The 23997-nt window shown below is 42.7% G+C and overlaps 1 protein-coding gene across 1 annotated transcript in view; it reads left to right on the forward strand.

The window, feature by feature from the left end:
• The window catches only part of LOC147109867 (glutamate receptor ionotropic, kainate 5-like), a 612408-nt gene that overhangs the window by 344838 nt on the left and 243573 nt on the right, over positions 1-23997 (forward strand). The window lies entirely within an intron of this gene.

A 23997-nucleotide genomic window follows, 5' to 3' on the forward strand; every position in this document is an offset into this window, starting at 1 on the left:
ATCACCATCATCATCACCATCATCACCATCGCCACTATCACCATCGCCATCATCACCATCATCATCATCACCATCACCACCATCACCATCATCACCTTTACCATCACCATCATCATTGCCATCATCACCATCAGCATCACCATCATCACCATCATCACCATCACTAACATCATCATCATCACCATCATCATCAACATCGCTATCCTAACCATCACCATCATCATCATCATCAACATCGCCATCATCACCATCACCAACATCACCATCATCATCACCATCACCATCATCATCATCATCACCATCATCATCACCATCATCATCACCATTCTCATCATCCTCACCTTCATCACCATCATCACCATAACCATCATAACTATCACCATCATCATCAACATCACCATCACATGCACCATAAGAACATAAGAACATATGAAATAGGAGCAGGAGTAGGCCAATCGGCCCCTTGAGCCTGCTCCGCCATTCAATAAGATCATGGCTGATCTGATCCTAACCGCCAATCTACTATCACAGAACCATCTCCTGAATCTAACAGAATTAGACACATGAAATAGGAGCAGGATCAGGCTACACGGCCCCTGGGCCCGCTCCGCTACCCAAAGGGCCATGACCAATCCGAACCTAGACTCATGTCCAAATTCCTGCCTGCTCCCCGTAACCCTTAATTCCCTTTACTTCTAGGAAACTGTCTATTTCTGTTTTAAATTTATGTAATGATGTAGCTTCGACAGCTTTTTGGGGCAGCATATTCCATGGACCTACCACCCTCTGAGTGAAGTAGTTCCTCCTCATCTCAGTTTTGAAAGATCAGCCCCTTATTCGAAGACTATGCCCCCTAGTTCTAGTTTCACCCATCATCGGGAACATCCTCCCCGCATCCACCCGATCCAACCCCTTCACAATCTTATATGTTTCAATAAGATCGCCTCACATTCTTCTGAACTCCAATGAGTAGAGTCCCAATCTACTCAACCTCTCCTCATATGTCCACCCCCTCATCCCCAGGATTAACCGAGTGAACCTTCTTTGTACTGACTCGAGAGCAAGTATGTCTTCTTAAGTATGGACACCAAAACTGTATGCAGTATTCCAGGTGTGGTCTCACCAATACCTTGTACAACTGAAGCAATACCTCCCTATTTTTATATTCTATCCCCCAGCAATGAAAGCCAACATTCCATTGGCCTTCTTAATCACTTGCTGCACCTGTATACTAACCTTTTGAGTTTCATGCACCAGGACCCCCAGATCCCTTTGTACTTCAGTACTTTCCAGTTTCTTGCCATTAAGATAATAACTTGCTCTACGATTTTTCCTGCCGAAGTGCATAACCTCACACTTTCCAATATTGTATTCCATCTGCCAAATCTCTGCCCACTTACTTAGCCTGTCTATGTCCCCTTGCAGGTTTTTTATGTCCTCCTCACTCACTACTTTCCCCCCCATCTTAGTATCATCTGCAAACTTTGATATGTTACACTCGGTCCCCTCCTCCAAATCGTTAATATAGATTGTAAAGAGTTGGGGACCCAGCACTGACCCCTGCGGAACACCACTAGTTACTGATTGCCAGTCTGAGAATGAACCATTTATCCCAACTCTCTGCCTTCTGTTAGATAGCCAATCCTCTATCAATGCCAGAATATTACCCCCAATCCCGTGATTTTTTATCTTAAGCAATAATCTTTTGTGTGGCACCTTGTCAAATGCCTTTTGGAAGTCTAAATACACTACATCCACTGGTTCCCCTTTATCCACCCTATATGTTGCTTCCTCAAAGAACTCCAGCCAATTTGTCAAACATGACTTCCCCTTCATAAAACCATGCTGACTTTGTCCTATTAAATAATTATGATTATCCAAATGTCCTGTTACTGTCTCCTTAATAATGGACTCCAAAATTTTACCTACCACAGATGTTAGGCTAACCGGTCTATAGTTTCCAGCCTTCTGTCTACTGCCCTTTTTAAATAAGGGTGTTACATTAGCAGTTTTCCAGTCTGCCGGGACCTTTGCCGAGTCCAGGGAGTTTTGGAAAATTATTACCAATGCATCCACAATCCCTACTGCCACTTCCCTCAAGACCCTAGGATGTAAGCCATTTGGTCCAGGTGATTTATCCGCCTTGAGTCCCATTATTTTACCGAGTACCACTTCCTTAGTGATTTTGATCGTGTTTAGCTCCTCCCCCCCTATAGCCCTCTGTTTGTCCAGTGTTGGGATATTCTTAGTGTCCTCTACTGTAAAGACTGATACAAAATATTCATTCAGTGTTTTTGCCATCTCCATATTTCCCACCATTAATTTGCTGGTCTCATCCTCTAAGGGACCAACATTTACTTTAGCCACCCTTTTTCTTTTTATATAACTATAAAACCTCTTACTATCTGTTTTTATATTTTTTGCTAATTTACTTTCATAATCTATCTTCCCTTTCTTAATTAATCTTTTTGTTATTTTTCGCTGTCTTTTAAAGTTTTCCCAATCCTCTATCCTCCCACGAGATTTGGCTACCTTATATGCCCTTGTTTTTAGTCGAATGCTATCCTTAATTTCTTTACTTAGCCACGGATGGCTCTCTTTTCTTTTACACCCTTTTCTTCTCAGTGGAATATATATTTTTTGGAAGTTGTAAAATAACTCCTTAAATGTACACCACTGATCATGTATCGTCTTACCCTTTAATCTATTTTCCCAATCCACTCTATTCAATTCCGCTCTCATACCTTCATAGTCTCCTTTATTCAAGCTTAGCACGCTTGTTTGAGATCCAACCTTCTCACCCTCTAATTGAATATGGAATTCAACCATGTTATGGTCACTCATTCCAAGGGGATCCTTTACTAGGACATTTTTAATTAATCCTGTCTCGTTACACAGGACCAGATCTAAGGTTGCTTGCCCCCTGGTCGGTTCAGTTACATACTGCTCAAGAAACCCATCCCTAATACACTCAATGAACTCATCCTGAAGGCAGCCCTGCCCAATTTGATTTGTCCAATTAATATGATAGTTAAAATCCCCCATAATTATAGATGTTCTCTTATTACAAGCCTCAACTATTTCCTGATTGATACTCCGTCCAACAGAGTTGCAACTGTTCGGAGGCCTATAGACTATGCCCACTAGTGTTTTTTTCCCCTTATTATTCCTGATCTCCACCCAAACTGTTTCATTATCCTGATCTTTTGACCCAATATCATTTCTCTGTATTACAGTGATTCCTTCCTTTATTAATATAGTCACCCCACCTCCCCTTCCTTCCTGCCTGTCCTTCCTGATCATTAAATAACTTGGTATGCTTAATTGCCAGGCATTGTCACCCTGCAGCCATGTTTCTGTAATGGCCACAAGATCATACCCATATGTAGTTATTTGTGCCATTAACGCGTCTATTTTGTTACGAATGCTACGTGCATTCAGTTAGAGAACTTTCAAATATGTTTTGCGACACTTAGTTCCTGCTTTTGCCCTTTATATTACTTTACCTTTTACTCCATACCTTCTGCCCCTTCCTGACACGCTCTGGTTTTTAATTTCCCCACTGCTACCTAAGTCTATGACCTTCTCTGTTGTCATTTTTATTATTTGCTCTCTAGGAACCTCCCCTGCACTAGTTAGTTTAAAGCCCTCTCTACAGCCCTAGTTATATGATCCGCCAGGACTCTAGCCCCAGCACTGGCCAAGTGAAGCCCATCCCAACGGGCTCATCATCAACATCACCATCACCATCATCACCCTCATCATCATCTTCATCATCACCATCACCAGCACCATGATCACCATTACCATTATCACCATCAACAACATCACCATCACATGCAACATCATCAACATCACCATCACCGTCATCACCATCACCATCATCACCATCACCATCATCATCACCATTATCACCATCATCATAATCCTCATCATCATCACCATCATCACAACCGCCTTCACCATCATCATCATCATCATCACCATCATCACCATCAGCATCCTCATCATCACCATCATAATCACGATCACCGTCATCACCATCACCATCATCACCATCACCTTCGACATCATCACCATCATCACCATCATCATCAGCATCACCAGCATCACCATCATCACCATAACCAACATCACCTTCATCACCATCATAATCAACATCGCCATAATCACCATAATCATCATCACCTTCATCATCATCATCATCCTCACCATCATCACCATCACCATCATAACCATCACCATCATCAAGATCACCATCACTACCATCACCATCATCACCATCACCATCATCATCATCACCATCACCATCATCATCATCATCATCATCATCATCATGCTCACCACCATCACCTTCAGCACCATCACCATCATCACCATCAGCACCATCACCATCACCATCATCATCACCATCATCACCATCATCAGCATCACCATCGTCATCATCACCATCATCATCACCATCATCGAAATCACTATCATCACCATCATCATCTTCACCATCACCTTCACCACCACCGTCATCACCATCATCTACATCATCATCACCATATCACTATCATCAACATCAACAGCAACATCACCATGATCACCATCATCACCAGCACCATCACCACCACCATCATCACCACCACCATCACCACCAACATCAACATCACCATCACATGCACCATCATCAACATCACCATCACATGCACCATAATCACAATCATCACCATCACCAACACCATCACCATCATCATCACCATCATCACCATCAACATGAAAATCACCATCATCACCTTTACCATCACCATCATCATTGCCATCATCACCATCACCATCATCACCACCATTATAATCATAATCATCACCATCATCAACATCACCATCATCACAATCACCATCATCACCATCACCATCATCATCATCACCATCAACATCACCATCATCATCAACATCATCACCATCATCATCAACATCATCAACATCATCAACATCATCACCATCATCATCGCCATCATTACCATCACCATTATCATCACCACCATCATCACCATCACTATCAACATCATCACCATCACCATCATCATCATTATAACCATCATCATCACCATCATTATCATCACCATCACCATCATCATCATCACCATCACCAACATCACCATCACCACCACCATCACCATCATTACCATCATCATCAACATCATCATCTTCACCATCATCATCCTCATCATCATCAGCATCACTATCATCACCATCACAATCATGATCACTATCATCACCATCATCATCATCACCATAACCACCATCACCATCATCATCACCATCATCATGAATATCATCATCACCATCAATTCCATCACCATCATCACCATCACCATCATCAGCATCACCATCACCATCATCACCATCACCATCATCACCATAACCATCACCATCACCATAATCACCACCACCAACATCATCATCATCACCATCATCGCTATCCTAACCATCACCACCATCACCATCATCACCATCCTCATCACCATCATCACCATCATGAAAATCACCATCATCACCTTTACCATCACCATCATTGCCATCATCACCATCAGCATTACCATAATCAGCACCATCATCTCCATCACCATCATCACCATCACCATCATCAGCATCAGCATCACCATCATCACCATAACCATCACCATCATCACCATCAGCAACATCATCATCATCACCATCATCATCAACATCGCTTTCCTAACCATCACCATCATCATCATCAACATCACCATCAGCATCACCATCATCACCATCACCATCACGATCACAATCATCGCCATCACCATCATCATCACCATCTTCAAGAAAATCACCATCATCACCTTTACCATCACCATCATCATTGCCATCATCACCATCAGCATCACCATCATCATCACCATCATCTCCATCACCATCATCACCATCACCATCACCATCATCATCACCATTATCACCATCATCATAATCCTCATCATCATCACCATCACCATCCTCACAACCACCTTCACCATCATCAACATCATCACCACCGTCATCACCATCATCATCATCATCACCATCATCACCATCACCATCACCATCATCACCATCATCATCATCACCATCACCATCATCAGCATCACCATCTTAATCACGATCACCGTCAACACCATCATCACCATCACCTTCGACATCATCACCATCAACATCATCATAACCATCATCACCACCATCATTAACATCACCATCAACATCACCATCATCATCAGCATCACCAGCATCACCATCACCATCTTCACTATCATCACCATCACCATCATCACCATCATTACCATAACAATCACCAACATCAACTTCATCACCATCATCATCAACATCGCCATCATCACCATAACCATCATCACCTTCATCATCATCATCATCCTCACCATCATCACCATCACCATCATCAACATCACCAACATCAAGATCACCATCACTACCATCACCATCATCAACATCACATCACCATCATCACCATCACCATGATCATCATCATCATCCTCACCACCATCACCATCATCACCATCACCATCATCACCATCCTCACAATCATCACCATCAACAACATCACCATCATCACCATCACCATCATCATCAACATCATCACCATCACCACCATCACCTTCATCACCATCACCATCATCACCGTCACCACCATCAACATCATCAACAGCATCACCATAACCATTATCACCATCATCATCAACATCACCATCATCATCATCACCAACATCACCATCATCATCATCACTATCATCGCCATCACTATCATCACCATCATCATCCTCACCATCACCATCACCATCACCATCACCGTCATCACCATCATCTACATCATCATCACCATCATCACCATCAGCAACATCACCATCAACATCATCATCATCACCACCATCACCTTCACCATCACCACCACCATCATCACCATCATCATCAACATCATCATCATCATCACCATAAACATCACCAACATCACCTTCATCACCATCATCATCAACATCGCCATCATCACCATAACCATCAGCACCTTAACCATCATCATCATCCTCGCCATCATCACCATCATCACCATCACCATCATCAACATCACCATCACTACCATCACCATCATCAACATCACCATCACCATCAACATCACCATCACCATCATCACCCTTACCATCACCATCATCACCACCACCATCACCATCATCAACATCATCATCACCATAAGAACATAAGAAATAGGAGCAGGAGTAGGCCAATTGGCCCCTCGAGCCTGCTCTGCCATTCAATAAGATCATGGCTGATCTGATCCTAACCGCCAATCTACTATCACAGAACCATCTCCTGAATCTAACAGAATGAGACACATGAAATAAGAGCAGGATCAGGCTACACGGCCCCTGGGCCCACTCCACTACCCACAGGGCCATGACCGATCCGAACCTAGACTGATGTCCAAATTCCTGCCTGCTCCCTGTAACCCTTAATTCCCTTTACTTCTAGGAAACTGTCTATTTCTGTTTTAAATTTATGTATTGATGTAGCTTCTACAGCTTTTTGGGGCAGCATATTCCATGGACCTACCACCCTCTGAGTGAAGTAGTTCCTCCTCATCTCAGTTTTGAAAGAGCAGCCCCTTATTCTAAGACTATGCCCCCTAGCTCTAGTTTCACCCATCATCGGGAACATCCTCCCCGCATCCACCCGATCCAACCCCTTCACAATCTTATATGTTTCAATAAGATCACCTCTCATTCTTCTGAACTCCAATGAGTAGAGTCCTAATCTACTCAACGTCTCCTCATTTGTCCATCCCCATATCCCCAGGATTAACCGAGTGAACCTTCTTTGTACTGACTCGAGAGCAAGTATGTCTTTTCCTAAGTATGGACACCAAAACTGTATGCAGTATTCCAGGTGCGGTCTCACCAATACCTTGTACAACTGAAGCAATACCTCCCTATTTTTATTTTCTATCCCCCTAGCAATGAAAGCCAACATTCCATTGGCCTTCTTAATCACTTGCTGCACCTGCATACTAACCTTTTGAGTTTCGTACACCAGGACCCCCAGATCCCTTTGTACTTCAGTACTTTCCAGTTTCTTGCCATTAAGATAATAACTTGCTCTACAATTTTTCCTGCCAAAGTGCATAACCTCACACTTTCCAGTATTGTATTCCATCTGCCAAATCTCTGCCCACTTACTTAGCCTGTCTATGTCCCCTTGCAGGTTTTTTATGTCCTCCTCACTCACTACTTTCCCTCCCATCTTAGTATCATCTGCAAACTTTGCTATGTTACACTCTGTCCCCTCCTCCAAATCGTTAATATAGATTGTAAAGAGTTGGGGACCCAGCACTGACCCCTGCGGAACACCACTAGTTACTGATTGGCAGTCTGAGAATGAACCATTTATCCCAACTCTCTGCCTTCTGTTAGATAGCTAATCCTCTATCCATGCCAGAATATTACCCCCATTCCTGTGATTTTTTATCTTAAGCAATAATCTTTTGTGTGGCACCTTGTCAAATGCCTTCTGGAAGTCTAAATACACTACGTCCACTGGTTCCCCTTTATCCACCCTATATGTTACTTCCTCAAAGAACTCCAGCAAATTTGTCAAACATGACTTCCCCTTCATAAAACCATGCTGACTTTGTCCTATTAAATTATGTTTATCCAAATGTCCTGTTACTGTCTTCTTAATAATGGACTCCAAAATTTTACCTACCACAGATGTTAGGCTAACCGGTCTATAGTTTCCAGCCTTCTGTCTACTGCCCTTTTTAAATAAGGGTGTTACATTAGCAGTTTTCCAGTCTGCCGGGACCTTTGCTGAGTCCAGGGTGTTTTGGAAAATTATTACCAATGCATCCACAATCCCTACCACCACTTGCCTCAAGACCCTAGGATGTAAGCCATTTGGTCCAGGTGATTTATCCGCCTTGAGTCCCATTATTTTACCGAGTACCACTTCCTTAGTGATTTTGATCGTGTTTACCTCCTCCCCCCCTATAGCCCCCTGTTTGTCCAGTGTTGGGATATTCTTAGTGTCCTCTACTGTAAAGACTGATACAAAATATTCATTCAGTGTTTTTGCCATCTCCATATTTCCCACCATTAATTTCCCGGTCTCATCCTCTAAGGGACCAACATTTACTTTAGCTACCCTTTTTCTTTTTATATAACTATAAAACTCTTACTAACTGTTTTTATATTTTTTGCTAATTTACTTTCATAATCTATCTTCCCTTTCTTAAGCAATCTTTTTGCTATTTTTTGCTGTCTTTTAAAGTTTTCCCAATCCTCTATCCTCCCACTAGATTATGCTACCTTATATGCCCTTGTTTTTTAGTCGAATACTATCCTTAATTTCTTTACTTAGCCACGGATGGCTGTCTTTTCTTTTACACCCTTTTCTTCTCAGTGGAATATATATTTTTTGGAAGTTGTAAAATAACTCCTTAAATGTACACCACTGATCATGTATCGGCTTACCCTTTAATCTATTTTCCCAATCCACTCTACTCAATTCCGCTCTCATACCTTCATAGTCTCCTTTATTCAAGCTTAGCATGCTTGTTTGAGATCCAACCTTCTCACCCTCTAACTGAATATGGAATTCAACCATGTTATGGTCACTCATTCCAAGGGGATCCTTTACTAGGACATTTTTAATTAATCCTGTCTCGTTACACAGGACCAGATCTAAGGTTGCTTGCCCCCTGGTCGGTTCAGTTACATACTGCTCAATAAGCCCATCCCTAATACACTCAATGAACTCATCCTCAAGGCAGCCCTGCCCAATTTGATTTGTCCAATTAGTATGATAGTTAAAATCCCCCATAATTATAGATGTTCCCTTATTACAAGCCTCAACTATTTCCTGATTGATACTCCATCCAACAGAGTTGCAATAGTTCGGAGGCCTATAGACTACGCCCACTAGTGTTTTTTCCCCTTATTATTCCATATCTCCACCCAAACTGTTTCATTATCCTGATCTTTTGACCCAATATCATTTCTCTGTATTACAGTGATTCCTTCCTTTATTAACATATCCACCCCACCTCCCCTTCCCTCCTGCCTGTCCTTCCTGATTGATAAATAACCTGGTATGCTTAATTTCCAGGCATTGTCACCCTGCAGCCATGTTTCTGTAATGGCCACAAGAACATACCCATATCTAGTTATTTGTGCCATTAACTCGTCTATTTTGTTATGAATGCTACGTGCATTCAGATAGAGAACTTTCAAATATCACCAACACCATCATCACCATCACCATCATCACCATCACCACCATCATCATCATCACCATCATCATCATCACGATCATAATCACCATCACCACCATCAGCATCACCATCATCAACAAAACCATCACCACTATCACCATCATCAACATCACCGTCATCACCATCGCCACTATCACCATCACCATCATCACCATCAACATCACCATCATCACCATCACCATCATCATCATCACCATCAACATCACCATCATCACCATCATCATCCTCATCAACATCATCACCATCATCACCATCATCATCACCTTCATCAACATCACCATCATCACCATCGCCACTATCACCATCACCATCACCATCATCACATCACCATCATCACCATCAACATCACCATCATCAACATCACCATCATCATCACCACCATCAACATCACCATCATCATCATCACCATCATCACCATCATCACCATCAGCATCACCAGCATTACAAACACCATCACCATCATCATTATCACCATCATCACCATCACCATCACCATCATCACCATCACTATCATCATCACCATCACCATCACCATCATTATCATCACCATAACCACCATCGCCATCTACATTATCATCACCATCATCACATCATGAAAATCACCATCATCACATTTACCATCACCATCATCATTGCCATCATCACCATCATTATCACTTTCACCATCATCATCATCATGATCACCATCATCACCATCACCATCATCATCATCACCATCAGCATCATTACCATCACCATAACCATCACCATCATCATCAACATCGCCATCATAACCATCACCATCATCATCATCAACATCGCCATCATCACCATCACCAACATCACCATCATCATCACCATCACCATCATCATCATCACCATCACCATCATCATAATCATCATCATCACCTTCATCACCATCCCCATCATCACCACCACCATCACCATCATCAACATCATCATTACCCTCATCATCATCACCATCACCATCATCACAACCAACTTCACCATCATTACCATCACCATCACCATTATCACCATCATCAACATCACCATCACATGCACCATCAACATCACCATCATCACCATCATTATCACCATCACCATCACCATCACTATCAACACCATCACCATCATCACCATCACATTTGACATCATCACCATCATCATCATAACCATCATCACCACCATCATTACCATCACCATCACCATCATCACCACCACAATCATCACAATCACCATCATCACCATCACCATCATCATCAACATCATCACCATCATCATCAACATCATCAACATCATCACCATCATCATCCCATCATTACCATCACCATCACCATTATCATCATCACCATCACCATCATTACCATCACCTTCAAAATCATCACCATCACAATCATCATCATCATAACCATCATCATCACCATCATTACCATCACCATCATCATCATCATCATCACCATCACCATAATCACCATCACCACCACCATCATCACCTTCATCATCAACATCATCATCATCAACATCACGATCACCATCATCACCATCATCATCATCAACATTACCACCATCACCATCAGCTTCACCATCATCATCACCATCATCATCATTTCCATCACAATCATCACCATCACCATCATCAGCATCACCATCACCATCACCATCATCACCATCACCATCATCACCATAACCATCACCATCATCACCATCACCAACATCATCATCATCACCATCATCATCAACATCGCTATCTTAACCATCATCACCATCATCATCAACATCGCCATCATCACCATCACCAACATCACCATCATCATCACCATCACCATCATCATCAACATCACCATCATCATCACCATTATCATCATCATCATCATCATCATCATCATCATCATCCTCACCTTCAACACCATCATCACCATAACCATCATAACTATCAGCATCGTCATCAACATCACCATCACATGCACCATCATCAACATCACCATCACCGTCATCACCATCACCATCATCACCATCACCATCATCATCCCCATTATCGCCATCATCATAATCCTCATCATCATCACCATCACCATCATCACCATCAACATCACCATCTTCACCATCACCATCATCATCATCACCATCAACATCACCATCATCATCATCATCACCATCATCACCATCATCATCATCACAACCATCAGCATCACCATCATTACAAACACCATCACCATCATCACCATCACCATCATCACCATCACCTTCAACATCATCACCATCACCATCACCATCGTCAATTACATCATCATCACCATCATAACCATCACCATCACCACCACCATCATCTTCACCATCATCATCAACATCATCATCATCATCATCATCATCAACATCACCATCACTATCATCACCATCACCATCATCATCATCACCATAACCACCATCACCATCTACATTATCATCACCATCATGAAAATCACATCGCTATCCTAACCATCATCACCATCATCATCAACATCGCCATCATCACCATCACCAACATCACCATCATCATCACCATCAACATCATCATCACCATCATCATCACCACCATTATCATCATCATCATCACCATCATCATCATCATCTTCACCTTCACCATCATCACCATAACCATCATAACTATCATCACCCTCATCAACATCACCATCACATGCACCGTGATCACCATCACCATTATCACCATCATCAACATCACCATCACATGCACCGTCATCAACATCACCATCACCATCATCACCATCACCATCATCACCATCACCATCATCATCACCATTATCAACATCATCATAATCCTCATCATCATCACCATCACCTTCATCACAACCACCTTCACCAGCATCAACATCATCATCACCATCATCACCGTCATCACCATCATCATCATCACCATCATCACCATCACCATCATCATCGTCATCATCACCATCACCATCATCATCATCACCATCATAATCACGATCACCGTCATCACCATCACCATCATCACCATCATCACCATCACCTTCGACATCATCACCATCATCACCATCATCATCATCATAACCATCATCGCCACCATCATTAACATCACCGTCAACATCACCATCATCATCAGCATCACCATCACCATCTTCAACATCATCACCATCACCATCATCACCATAACCATCACCAACATCATCTTCATCACCATCATCAACATCGCCATCATCAACATAACCATCATCACCTTCATCATCATCATCATCCTCGCCATCATCACCATCACCATCATCAACATCACCATCACCATCACTACCATCATCATCATCAACACCACCATCACCATCATCACCCGCACCATCATCATCATCCTTACCACCATCACCATCATCACCATCACCATCATCACCATCACTATCATCATCATCATCATCATGATCATCAACATCATCAACATCACCATCATCACCATCACCATCATCATCAACATCATCACCATCACCATCACCACCATCACCATCATCACCATCACCACAATCACCATCACCATCATCAACAGCATCACCATAACCATTATCACCATCATCATCAACATCACCAACATCATCATCATTATCATCACCATCATCACCATCATCATCATCATCATCACCATCACCATCATCACCATCATCACCATCATCATCATCATCATCACCAACATCACCATCATCACCCTCACCATCATCATCACCATCACCATCATCACCATCACCTTCGACATCATCACCATCATCACCATCATCATCATCATAACCATCATCACCATCACCACAATCACCATCACCATCATCACAACCACCTTCACCATCATCAACATCATCATCACCATCACCATCATCACCATCATCGACATCATCATCACCATCATCACTATCATCAACATCACCGTCAACATCATCATCATCACCACCATCACCACCACCATCATCACCATCATCATCATCATCATCACCATCATCACCATCATCACCCTCACCATCATCATCACCATCACCCTCATCACCATCACCATCATCATGAATAGTACCGTCATAACATTTACCATCAACATCACCATCATCATCATCAACATCACCATCATCACCATCATCAACATCATCACCATCATCACCGTCACCATCATCATCACCATCATCAACATCACCATCATCACCATCACCAACATCACCATCATCATCACCATCATCACCATCACATCACCATCGTCATCATCATCACCATCACAATCACCATCATCATCACCGTTATCACCATCACCGTCATCACCATCGCCATAATCACAATCATCACCATCAACATCATCATCAACATCATCATAATCACCATCATCATCACCTTCATCACTATCAGCATCATCCCCACCAACATCACCATCATCAACATCATCATCACCATCATCACCATCATCACCGTCACCATCATCACCATCACCATCGTCATCATCATCACCATCACCATCATCATTATCATCACCATCACAATCACAATCACCATCACCATCATCACCATCATCATCAACATAACCATCATCACCACCATCATTACCATCACCATCACTATCATCACCATCACCATCATCATCACCATTATCATCATCATCATCATCATCATCAACATCACCATCATCACCATCACCAACACCATCATCATCATCATCACCATCATCATCAATGTCATCACCATCATCATCAACATCATCACCATCATCATCATCACCATCACCATCACCACTATCACCATCATCACCATCACCATCACCATCATCACCACCATCATCATCATCATCACCATCACCATCATCACCATAACCATCACATCATCATCATCATCACCACCAACATCACCATCATCAACATCATCGTCACCATCATAACCACCATCACCATCATCATCATCACCATCATCATCATCATCATCTTCATCATTACCATCATCACCATCACCAACATCACCATCATCACCATTACCGTCACCATCATCATTGCCATCATCACCATCATTATCAATTTCACCATCATCATCATCATGATCACCATCATCACCATCACCATCATCATCGTCACCATCACCAACATCACCTTCATCACCATCAACATCGCCATCATCACCATAACCAAAATCACCATCATCATCACCATTACCATCATCTTCATCATCATCAACATCATCACCATCACCCTCATCATCATCATCATCCTCCTCACCATCATCACCATCATCTCCATCACCATCATCGCCATCACACTCATCAACATCACCATCATTAACATCACCTGCACCATCATCACCATCACCATCACTAACATCACGATCAGCATCACCATCATCAACATCACCATCACCATCATCACCATCATCATCCTCACCATCATCACCACCATCAGCATTATCACCATCACCCTCATCAACATCACCTTCACTAACATCACCATCACCATCATCATCATCACCATCACCATCATCACTATCATCATCATCATCATCACCATCACCATCATCACCATCACCACTAGCACCATCACCATCATCACCATCATCACCATAACCATCACCATCATCATCATCATCACCATCATCACCATCATCATCTACATCACCATGATCAACAACACCAACATCATCATCATCACTATCATCACCATCATCATCACCATCATCATCATCATCACCATAACCATCAGCATCATCACCATCATCACCATCATCACCACCATCATCTACATCACCATCATCAACAACACCAACATAAACAACATCACCATCATCATCACCATTACCATCATCCTCACCATCATCATGAAAATCACCATCATCACCTTTACCATCACCATCATCATTGCCATCATGACCATCATCATCAACACCAACATCGCCATCATCACCACCAACATCACCATCATAATCACCATCACCATCATCACCATCATCAACAGCATCATCAACATCATCATCATCACCATCAACATCACCATCACCATCAATGTCATCACCATCATCATCAACATCATCACCATCATCACCATCATCATCACCATAACCATCAACATCTCCATCATTAACGTCACCATCACCATCATCATCATCACCATCACCATCATCGCCATCACCTTCAACATCACCATCATCATCATCATCATCACAATCACCATCACCGTCACCAGCATCATCATCATCACCATCACCTTCAACATCATCACCATCATCACCATCATCATCATCATAACCATCATCACGAACATCATTACCATCACCATCATCACCATCACCATCATCATCACCATTATCATCATCATCATCACGATCATCATCATCATCATCAACATCAACATCATCATCATCACCATCACCATCATCATCACCTTCATCAACACCATCACCATCATCATCAACGTCATTACTACCATCATCAACATCATCATCATCACCATCATCACCATCACAATCATCACCATCACCAACATCATCATCATCACCATCACCATCATCACCATCACCATCATCAACATCACCATCACCGTCATCACCATCATCATCATCATCATCATCACCATCACCATCATCACCATCACCATCATCACCATCATCAACATCACCATCACTGTCATCACCATCATCACCATCGTCATCATCACAATCACCATCACCAGCATCACCATCATCACCATCACCTTCAACATCATCACCATCACCATCATCATCATCATAACCATCATCACCAACATCATTACCATCACCATCACCATCATCATCATCACGATCATCATCATCAACATCAACATCAACATCATCACCATCCCCATCACCATCATCACTGTTGTGCCCGTGTGTTGATAGAGACACTGAAGTTTACTAAACAAAGTCTCGAGGGGAACTAACTGATACAACGCAATATACAGGCTTATATAGCCCGAGTGGCCATTACCGGCATTACAGTACACATGGGGCTCTTAAAGACACATACACTACAATTCCTCCCCTTTTAGCCAACCAGTACATAATATTTTATGTAATTATTAATTACATGTTACAAGAAAAATAATCTACACATTGCTGCACTTAATTAATTATAAGTCAGTCTCTCTGGAGGCTTCCTGACTCGGTCTGGATAACGCCTCAGTGGTGTAATAGTTTCTGGTGGTGTAGTAGGTTCTTTTGGCAAGGCTGATTCGGCTTGAATGCCAGTGTTGGGTTCATCGGGTTCCAGTATCACCGGATCGGAGGTAGATATGGGTATCTCTACTTCATCGTTAGGCATATAGAGTTGTGGTGTAGGTTGTCCCTTTTCGGATGACTCTATGATTTGGTCAGCATGGCGCCTTATTATGATTTCTCCGATGTCCACGGTATACATCAGCGCTCCTAGTCATGTGCAGATAGTTCCAGGCTGCCATTTCTCGGTACAGTAGTCCCGGGCCAAAACTTGTTGACCTATCTGGAAGGTTCTAGTTGGCCTTTCATTCATGCCTTGAAATTGACGGTTCTCCACGTCCCTTCTGATGTTGGGCTTGATCAAATCCAGCCGGCATCTTAGGCTTCTATTGAAGAACATCATGGCGGGAGTTTGGTTTGTAACCATATGTGTTGCATTCCTGTATGCGAACAAGAAGTTATCCACCTTGTGCTGAAGTTTTATGTCTTCATTACCCATGGCCTTTATGGCCTTCTTGAAGGTCTGGACAAACCTTTCAGCCAATCCATTGGTGACGGGATGGTATGGGGCGGATGTGTAGTGCTTAACCCCATTGTTTTTTAAGAACTTCCTGAATTCTTCAGACACAAATTGCGGTCCATTATCAGAACAGATCTGTTCCGGCAGCCCATTCCTGGCAAATATGGTCCTTAATACTATGATGGTTTTTTCCGTGGTGGTGGAGGACATCTTTATTATCTCCGGCCACTTGGAGTGTGCATCAACCGCGATTAAGAACATTGAGTCCATAAATGGACCAGCAAAGTCGATGTGTACCCTTTGCCAGGGAGATGAGGGCCACTCCCATGGATGTAGAGGGGCTTGGGGTGGAGCGTTTTGGACCTTCTGGCATCCTAGGCAGCTCTTGGTCATTACTTCGATGTCTCCATTGATACCTGGCCACCATACAAACGCCCTGGCTAGGTTCTTCATTTTCACTCCACCCAGATGCCCCTCGTGAAGCTCCTTTAGAACTTTATCCTGGAGTTTGGGTGGAATCACCACTCTGGATCCACACATCAAGGTTCCTCGGCACACTGACAGCTGTTCTCTTCTTTGTGAGAATGCTGGCAACAGTGGCTCGCCATGTGCTGGCCATCCCTTCACTGTTAAATCGTAGACTCGTGAGAGAGTCGGGTCATTTCTAGTTTCCCTTTCAATGGCAGAATTTGTTACTGGGTCTACGGTAGGTGTTTCTTCTACCATTGGCAATGGTAGGCGCGATAACCCGTCAGCATTCCCATGCTGTTTTGATCCTTTGTATTCTATGTTGTATTGGTGTGCCCCTAGAAAAAGGGACCACCTCTGTAGCCTTTGCGCTGTCATAATGGGAACACCCTTTTTAGGGTTGAATATGGAGATGAGGGGTTGATGGTCAGTCAACAAGGTAAATTTTTGTCCATGTAGGTAATGGTTGAATTTCTTCACTCTCCATACCAGGCTGAGTGCTTCCCTGTCGATTTGGGCATAGTTACGCTCAGCTGAGTTCAATGAGCGTGACGCAAAAGCTATCGGCCGTTCCGAGCCATCAGGGAATTTATGCAATAATACTGCTCCTACGCCATAAGGGGATGCATCGCACGGCAGTCTGATTGGCAGTGATGGGTTGTAATGAGCCAAAACTTCTTTGGACGTGATTAAGTCTTTGCATTTATGGTAGGCACGTTTACAGTCTTCGCTCCATTTCCAAATTACTCCTGTTTGTAGCAGTTCATTAAGAGGGTGTAGAAGAGTTGATAAGTTCGGTAAAAATTTATGATAGTAATTTATTAATCCCAGGAACGACCTTAATTGTGAAACATTTTCAGGTGCTGGGGCTCTTATGACCGCTTCAATTTTTTCAGGTGACTTATGCAACCCTTCTTTATTAATTATGTGGCCACAATATGATATTTGATTCTGGAAAAATTCGCACTTGGGGCGATTTGCTCGTAGGCCCCGTTCTCTCAGCCTAGTGAGCACCTGCTCCAAATTGGCAAGGTGCTCGTTGTCGTTTTCTCCTGTTACAAGGATGTCATCTAGGTAGCATTGAGTCCCTGGAATCCCTTGGAGGACTTGCTCCATAGCTCTTTGCCAGATAGCTGGAGCGGATGCTACTCCAAAAACCAGTCAATTGTACTGGTACAGGCCTTTGTGTGTATTTATCGTGAGATACTTTTTAGAGGCCTCTTCAACCTCCATCTGTAGATATGCCTGTGCCAAGTCAATTTTGGTGAAACATTTCCCTCCGGATACTGAGGCAAAAATATCTTCTATCCTCGAAAGAGGATACTGTACCGTGTGAAGGATCGGGTTTACAGTCACCTTGAAGTCTCCACAGATGCGAATTTTTCTCTGTTCTTCAGATTTATCATTATTCAACATTTTCTTCATGACCGGGACGATGGGTGTTGCCCACACGCTCCAATCTATTTTGGATAATACGCCTGCCTTTTCCAAATTCTCCAGCTCTGCCTCGACTGCTGGACAAATTGCGTATGGCACCAGTCTTGCCTTAAAAAACTTGGGAATTGCCGCATCTTCCACTTTTATTGAGGCAGTGATGCCTTTCAAGGTTCCTAGTTTCTCTTGAAACACTTCCTTGGCGTTGGCCAAGATGTCTTTTAATCGTTCAGGTATGACGTCATCATCATTTTTTTCCTTACTGGTCACCGTCAGTGCCTGAATGGAGTGCCAGTCTAAACGTATTTTCCTGTTCCATTCACGTCCCAACAGCGGTGGACCACCATCTTGTAGAACGTATAAATATAACTTCTGTATTTCCTTGCCGTTGTATACAACAGGCACCCTTATTTTTCCTTTGGGGTATACTTTCTGCCCCGTATATGTTTTCAAGATAATGGATGTGTCTTTTAAAGGTATATGCGGAAATAGCCGCTCGTAATCCCTTCGATTTATGACAGTCAGAGCTGATCCTGTATCTAGCTCCATTTTAACTGGGGACCCTGCTATTGTGAGGGTAACCCAAATGGTCTGGTAATATTCTTTGGCAATTACATTATGTAATTTGAGAGAGCTTAGTCTCTTGTTTCTGGAGTCGCTATCGCTCTTCTGGTCTTCGGAGCTACTGTCCGTCATCATTTGTACCTTTCTGTGCTTTTCCTTATTGATTTTTTTTCTGTTAGTGGATTTTTTGTTTCCAGATCGGCATACACGTGTAATGTGTCCCATCTTTCCGCATTGCCTGCATGCTTTGTCCTTGAACCAGCAGTCCCTCTGGTCATGGGTGGATCTGCTGCAGCGATAACATCTCTCGAAACCCCGTGTCATTTCATGGCTGCCGAAGTCCTGTGGCTTTTGCTGTATCTCTGTGGCTCCTCTTGCACTGAAAGCCTTGTCCAGTGTCCAATCTTTCTCAGAAAGTAGCCTTTTTTGTGTTCCTTCACTTAGGAGACCGCAGACAAATTTGTCTCGTAGAGAATCTGCCAGTCCTGCCCCGAATTGGCAGTGTAGGGTATCAACAATCTCCTTAAAATTCTTGTCCATCGGTTTGGCTGGAGTGATTAAGTTTCGTAACAGCTTGTATGTCTTTGCGCCCATTAGATTTAGAAGTACTGAAGCTTTTTTTTCATCTTCTATTCCATTTGCGGTGCAATATACTTCCACTCTTTCCACATATGTGGTCCCATCCTCTATCTTCTTATCAAAAGGATCAATATTGCCAGATTTAGGCATCCTAGAAAAAAAATGGCGCTTCCCGCGCTTTTCTTTCTTTTCTGCAGAAAAGATATGGCACTTCCCGCGCTTCCCCGCCGCTGCTGCCGATGACAATGCTGTTTCCCGCGGTTTCCGTTCTTTTTATTTATTTATTTACAGTTGGAGACTCGTTCCCGCCGGACTCTCTCCCTAGGTCTGAACGCCGACCTGCTTGCAGCGCCGGCCGTCTCCCGAGTGCTCCCTCCCCGTCTGTTACTGCTTGCCTCTGCTTTCGCTGCTTGGCCTAGCTGCAGAGCCAGCCGCTGAAGCCCCAGCCCGATGCCCAAGAAAGATTATTGCAGTACCTGCCACCAGCTTGGCTAGCTGGTGAAACCACAGCTTTTTCTTTTTCTTGATTTCTTTTCAACTTTGGACGCCAGAGGAATCGATGTCCTTGAGGTGCTGCCGAATTGCAGGTAAGTTCGTTTCCAATTCGTCGCCACTGTTGTGTCCATGTTGATAGAGACACTGAAGACAGGAGTTGGTTTCACAGGTGTTTACTAAACAAAGTATGGAGGGGAACTAACTGATACAACACAAAATACAGCCTTATATAGCCCGAGTGGCCATTACCGGCATTACAGTACACATGGGGCTCTTATAGGCACATACACTACAATCACCATCACCATCATCATCATTACCATAATCAACATCATCACCATCATCATCAACATCACCACTATCACCATCATCATCATCATCATCAACATCATAACCATCATCATCAACATCATCATCATCAACATCATCATCATCATCAACAGCATCAACATCATCATCATCATCAACATCATCATCAACATCATCATCATCATCATCATCATCATCATCATCTTCATCAACACCATCATCACTATCATCATCATCATCAACATCACCATCACCAACATCACCAACTCCATCATCACCATCAGCATCATCATCACAATAACCACCATCACCATAATCATCACCATCATCATGAAAATCACCATCATCACCTTTACCATCACCATCATCATTGCCATCATCACCATCATCATCACCATCACCATCATCATCATCATCACAATCTCCATCATCACCATCATCATCACCATCACCATCATCATCATCATCACAATCTCCATCATCACCATCACCATCATCACCATCATCATCATCACCATCACCATCATCACCATCACCATCATCATCACCATCACCAACATCATCATCATCACCATCATCATCAACATCATCACCATCGCCATCAGCACCATCACCATCACCATCACCATCATCATCATCAGCATTATCATCATCATCACCATCATCACCATCACCATCATCACCATCATCAACATCACCACCACATGCACCATCATCATCATCATCATCCTCAGCTTCATCACCACCATCACCATCGTCATCATCACTATCATCACCATCATCAACATCACCATCACATGCACCATCATCATCATCATCATCCTCACCTTCATTACCATCATCACCAGCACTAACCCCATCAACTTCATCACCATCACCACATCACCATCATCAACAAAACCATCACCACCATCACCATCATCACCATCATCACCATCACCACTATAAACATCAACATCATCACCATTATCACCATCATTATCATCACCATCACCATCATTACCATCATCACCATAACCATCACCATCATCATCATCAACATCACCATCATCATCATCATCCTCACCTTCATCACCATCATCACCATAACCTTCATAACTATCACCATCATCACCATCATCAACATCACCATCACATGCACCATCATCAACATCACCATCACCATCAACACTCTCATCATCATCACCATCATCACCATCACCAGCACCATCATCACCATCAACATCATCACCATCACCATCATTAGCACCATCATCACCATCATCATAATCATCACCATCATCACCTTCATCACCATCACCATCATCACAACCACCATCACCATCATCAGCACCATCATCACCATCATCACCATCATCACCATCACCACCATCATCAACATCATCATCATCATCATCAACATCATCAGCATCATCATCATCATCATCATCATCAACATCACCATCATCACCATCACTATCACCATCATCACCATCATCATCACCATAACCACCATCACCATCATCATCACCATCATCATGAAAATCACCATCATCACCTTGACCATCACCATCATCATTGCCATCATCACCATCACCATCATCACCAACATCATTACCATCACCATCACCATCATCACCATCATCATCACCATTATCATCATCATCATCAACATCAACATCATCACCATCCCCATCCCCATCATCACCATCATCACCATCATCATCATCACCATAATCAACATCATCACCATCAACATCATCATCATCTTCATCACCATCATCATCAATATCATCATCACCATCACCATCATCATAATCAACATCATCATCATCTTCATCACCATCATCATCAATATCATCATCATCACCATCACCAACATCATCGTCATCACCATCATCATCAACATCACCGCTATCACCATCATCATCATCATCATCATCATCAACTTCATCACCATCATCATCAACATCAACATCATCATCATCATCATCATCAACATCATCAACATCACCATCATCATCATCAACATCATCATCACTATCATCATCATCATCAACATCACCATCACCACCATCACCAACACCATCAACATCATCACCATCAGCATCAACATCATCATCACCATCACAATTATCATCGTCATCACCATCATCATCAACATCACCACTATCAC

The sequence above is a fragment of the Somniosus microcephalus genome, chromosome 12 (assembly GCF_052327205.1).
Source record: "Somniosus microcephalus isolate GS21.2 chromosome 12, FLI_Smic_1.0, whole genome shotgun sequence".
Taxonomy (NCBI): Eukaryota; Metazoa; Chordata; class Chondrichthyes; order Squaliformes; family Somniosidae; genus Somniosus; species Somniosus microcephalus.